Source organism: Cucurbita moschata, unplaced genomic scaffold (assembly GCF_002738365.1).
Source record: "Cucurbita moschata cultivar Rifu unplaced genomic scaffold, Cmos_1.0 Cmo_Scf00019, whole genome shotgun sequence".
NCBI classification, from domain to species: domain Eukaryota; kingdom Viridiplantae; phylum Streptophyta; class Magnoliopsida; order Cucurbitales; family Cucurbitaceae; genus Cucurbita; species Cucurbita moschata.
In genome coordinates, this window is record NW_019268535.1 from 3,349,800 (window position 1) to 3,355,093 (window position 5,294).

Below are 5,294 nucleotides of genomic sequence, written 5' to 3' on the forward strand. Positions count from 1 at the left end.
TCTGGCAAAAAAATCTTGCATCGAACAACCACAGGAGGTCGAGGAGAAAAATTGAAACTGACCGGAGGTCGACGAGAGGCGAGAGAACTCTGGCGATCGGAGAATTGAAGGAGAAGAGAGTACTTAAGACAAGGCGGGAGAATAAGAAATGAAAAGGGATGACAACGGGTAGACACGATGGTTTCAGAGACTGGAATATGAGAGGAAATTGACATGCGGACGTTAATTGGGCGGTCACATTTGTGATATCAGGCTGTGGTTTCTAAATTTAATCATATCCCATTATGGAAGAATTAGAAGATTTAGGTTTTAGTCTCAACCGTTAAAAGGGCTTTTACAACAGGTCGGAACTCCAAATCGTTCTCAATTGGATCCTTCGCCTTTGAAATCGTTTTGAAGATTTAATGTCGTTCGATCGGAACCGTAATTATAATCCAATTAAAACTAAAATTTAAAACAACTATATTTGGTTAAATGGAACGGATTTAAATATATTGTTAACTTTTTTTAAAAAAAATACATTTTTACTCGAGGTACAATTATATATTACAAATATTTTACTCTCATGGAAGGTAATTCCTCAAAAAAAATATATATTGAAAATGAGTCGCCCATCTAAATTAAATATTTAAAAACATATAAATAGATATTTAAACAATAAATATTTTACTTTTATTAAAAACAAACATTTGAATCAATTAACCAGCTAAGCTAACCAAAAAAATTTATGATTGGGTTGGGTGGAGTTCATTCTTTAATAATGGTTGTATGGATTGAAAAATGTACCACTCATTTTTTATGGCAGCGGACTTGCGATTGTGCGGCACTCACTTTCCAACGACAAGTGAGCTAAACCAATTCATTCTTGCGTCGCCTATGGCCATGCGACGTATGCTTGAGCCTTTGGTCTCGATTTTAAGGGAAGGTTTTAGAAAAGGGCAGAGAGAGATTTTCGAAAGAGACGTTATATAAGCAAGCAAGAGAGAAATAACAACGATTCGCAGTATATAACCAACACACATAAATGGTAATTTAATTCAACGTGTGTTTGGCCTGCTTGTGAGAAATGGGATTAAAGCTAAAAAGAAAATAGTATTTTTGTTGTCACATAAGAGTAAGGGTTCCCATGAATTAGGGACTTATAGGTCATACAAAATATGTGTAACCTGGCAAGAGCACGATACTCAGATTCACGATTAGAGCGTGAGACAGTAGGGTTTTTTTTTTTTTTGGCATTCCAAGAAATGAGAGTGTTACCAAGATAAATAGAATAGTCGGATGTAGAACGATAAGTATCGGGACAACCAACCAAGTCAGCATCCGAATAAGGCACTAGTGTATTAAGAACAGTGGATGGACGAAAGGTAAGACCAAAGTGGAGTGTTCCCTTAACGTAGTGAAGAATACGTTTGATAGCAAGAAAGCGATCTTCAGTAGGGGCATGCAAAAATTGACTCACAGAGTTGAGAGCATGGGCAATATCTAGACGCGTAATAGTCAAGTACTGCAGGGCGGCAACAACAGATCGATAAAGAGTAGGATCGAGAAAGAAGAACCATCAGCAGTCAGGTGTTGAGAAACAACCATGGGGTGTGGACTGATTTGCTATTGAGCAACTGGGCACGAGTAAGAATATCTCGAGCATATTTTAATTGACTAATAAAGAGACCATCAAGAGTGAGTGAAGCTTCAAGACCAAGAAAGCAACTGAGGGAACCCAAATCCTTGGTAACAAACTCAGAATGAAGCTTGCGAGTAAAGCTGTCAAGAAGAGATGAGTTGTTATTGGTCACAATAATGTCACAAATATAAAGAAGCAAATATATAAGGTTAGATTGTTGATGAAAGACAAAAAGGGACGTGTCAGCGAGACTGCAAGAAAAACCAAGTGTGAGAAGAAATGAGCTAAAATGTTGAAACGAGGCGCAAGGAGCTTGCTTTAAGTCATAGAGGGCTTTCTTTAATATACAGACATGAGTGAGAAATCGAGGATCAATATACCCAGGAGGTTGTTTCATATGAACATGTTCAATAAGAGTGTGATTAAGGAAAGCATTATTGACATCAAGTTGCCGAAGAGGTTATGTATTTATGACAGCAAGAGAAAGCACAACACGGACAGTAATAGCTTTGACAACCGGACTAAAGGTGTTAGTGTAGTCGAGACTAGGAACCTAAGTATAATCTTTGACAACAAGACGAGTCTTGAAACGCTCGACAGATCTATTAGAAAAATATTTAATGGGAAACACCCATTTAGAGCCGACGATGTTGGTGTTGGCAGGGCGAGGAACCAAAGTCCAAATGTCATTTTGCTGTAAAACTCGAATTTCTTCATACATGGCAGCAACCCAAGCATGTTCTTAGCAGAAGATTTGAATCCTCTTGGCTTAGTGGATGCAAGAAGAGCATAAAAAAGTTCAGATGAGCCCAAAATACCAAGATTTGTTGGATGATGAGTCTTGAAGATACCAGTTTTGGATCGTGTGATCAAAGGATGAGAGCCCAAAGAAGAAAGAGAATCAACCGCTGGTTTAATAGAGGGCAGATCAAAAGTCAAGAGTGGCAAGAGAGGTACCAACCTGCACAGACTCATCCACAAGGTCAGAACAAATATCACACGGAGATGAACTGGATCGAGGAATGTGCGGTGAAAAAGTGGTAGGGGGATGAATCAATATGGCAGAGATGTGGTTCCAAGAAATTTGAAATATGAAGAGAGGAAAGAGGTTGGATCTAGAAGCTAGGGACATCGGGAAAGTAAGTTTCATCAAATTGAGCATGACAGGTGATGTATAGCTTAGTGGTGGTGGGATCAAGACAATGAAACCTTTTATGAGAGGGACTATAACACAAGAACATACAAGGAATGCTACGGGGAAAAAAGTTTGTTAGGCATATAATCACGCAAGCAAGAATAAACATGACAACCAAAGCAATGAAAATTGTCAAAATGCAGAGTGTAGTCGTACAGGAGTTCAAATGGTGACCTACCTCCAAAAAGTGGAGTAGGCAACCGGTTGATAATATAAGTCATAGTGTTGAAGGCATCAACCCAGAAACGAGGAGAAAGATGGAAGTGAAAGAGAAGGGTCAAGCCAGTCTCAGTCACGTGACGATGTTTTTTCTTAGCATGACCATTTTTTTGCAGGTGTATATGGACAATAGTGTTGATGGTGGATGCCAGAAGTACGTAAGCAACCTTGATCTTTTCTTCTCTATGGCTTACGAAGCCTAGTTTTGCGTTCCATCTTGGGATTGATCGTTGCTAAGGTTAAATAATTGTTTGACTGTAGCATAAGGCCGTGGAAAGGACTTGGACCCTTTGTTCATAAAACTTGACCTTTTCCCATGGCTTCCGTCCCTCAACAAAAGTATGGATATGGTTTTCATGTTACTCCATTTAGAATTTATTTAGACTATTACAAACTAATACGGTCAATTCAGGCTTAATTCCCAACTTTCTCACTTCCCTCAAAATAACTTACCCTCTCGGTATCTAGTTTTGTAGTGAGGACCTTGATCTAGAGTTTTGAGTTATTATTCCTTAAGACACTTCCTTGAAAAACCTGTGGGGTCTTATGCTCAGTGAACAACTCAATCTTGACCTATGCCCAAGGCTTCATATGTTTCTCGCGACAGTCTTAATACTTACATCCAAGGCTTCATGTGCTCTATGCAACACAATCTGCATACTTATGTTCAGGGTTTCATGCGTTCCTTGCAACATAATTTGAGTACCTACACTCAGGGCTTCATGCGTTCCAAGCGACGTAGTCATTGTCATAAGACAATGTTGCACTGTTCATCAGAAGGTCTTTAGGATATCTCGGGTTCTCGTTCAAGAGTTCATTGTTAAGTCGTGAAGTACAACTAAAAAAAAATTCTTAACAAGTACGCCCTAATTCATATGAGTCAAATATTTCTCTGCATGCATAAATCTTTCAGAAGTATTTTGTGATTAAGTATTCATAAAAACCTTGATCTCTCTTGGACTCATATGGTAAATATCTCCCCTTCCCGAAAATTTCTTAAAAAAATTTGATAAGTGGGAATTCATACGTAAAAGTATAAAAATATATATTTATATTAAAATATATGCATGCACTTTCAATAATGACCGTATAGCGCAGTGAATTAGTGCGTCTGATTTCGGATCAAACTATGGTCAACTAAAAAAACCGCATGTCAATGAAACTTATTCGTTCGAAAAAATTCATGAAAAATTGCCAGGGAGTGAAACCTTTTTTGGGTCCCGAATAGGGTTTGATCTCGTATACATGGCTACAATCTTGAAATGGTGGAATAGATTGTGGAAGTATCTATAAGCAATTTCTTCGTATTTTAAAAAATATTCATATAATGTTTAGAAAACGTTGACCAAATTTTGAAAAGGTGTCGAGACACAAACCGGGTTAAATCGAGAGATATGACATTCATAATACAAGGACGAATGTTACTTAAACACATGATCTCAAATAAAGGAATCGAAGTAGAAAGACAAAGGCAGAACTAATTAATTGAATTATTGGGTGTAGGTTAGAAATCAACTCCCTAAAATATGACATCTTCCCATTCTTTTATTCTTTTATTAGGGAAACATGAATATATCGAGACCACGTTTGAATGAGAGTGATTTTGAGGACAAGATTAAAAAAAAAAAATTTTAAAATTATTACTTTACTTTTTGTGATAAGGATTAAAAAATAAAAAATAAAAATAAAAAAATTCAGTGGCCGGAATTGACATTCTTGTACGACGGACGATGGTATCACAATTCGAGATCATGAAACATGCATATAGTAAATGTACTTGTTTTCTTAGACTTAGGTTAGAATAAGGTCTTTTAATTTTAATGTTATTTATTTTATTTAATTTTTTGTTGTGTCATTTAAAAGATGTTTAGAACATGTAAGTCCATGACACTGTTTTAAAATGAAGCTTATGTTTTATGATGAAGTTTTAAATGTTTAATTCTACGTATGAGTATAGATAATGACGACGATAATGACACCTAGTAGAAATTTAGGGTCATTACATAATCATAGGAACAGAGGATGAACTCGTGTTTTATTTAAAATAAACATAAAGTCACAAGTGAACGTTTTTGGTATTAATCTTAATGCAATTAAAAAAAAAAAACAACAAACTTGGAGATACAATAGTTAGATGAGTTGTCAAAAGTTTATTCTTCATTCTCACTACTTGACTCAAATTCAACTAAATTTAATGAAATTCAACTATAAATTCTCTCGTTTTTTTTTTTTTTTTTTTTTTAATTTTTTCTAAAGGAG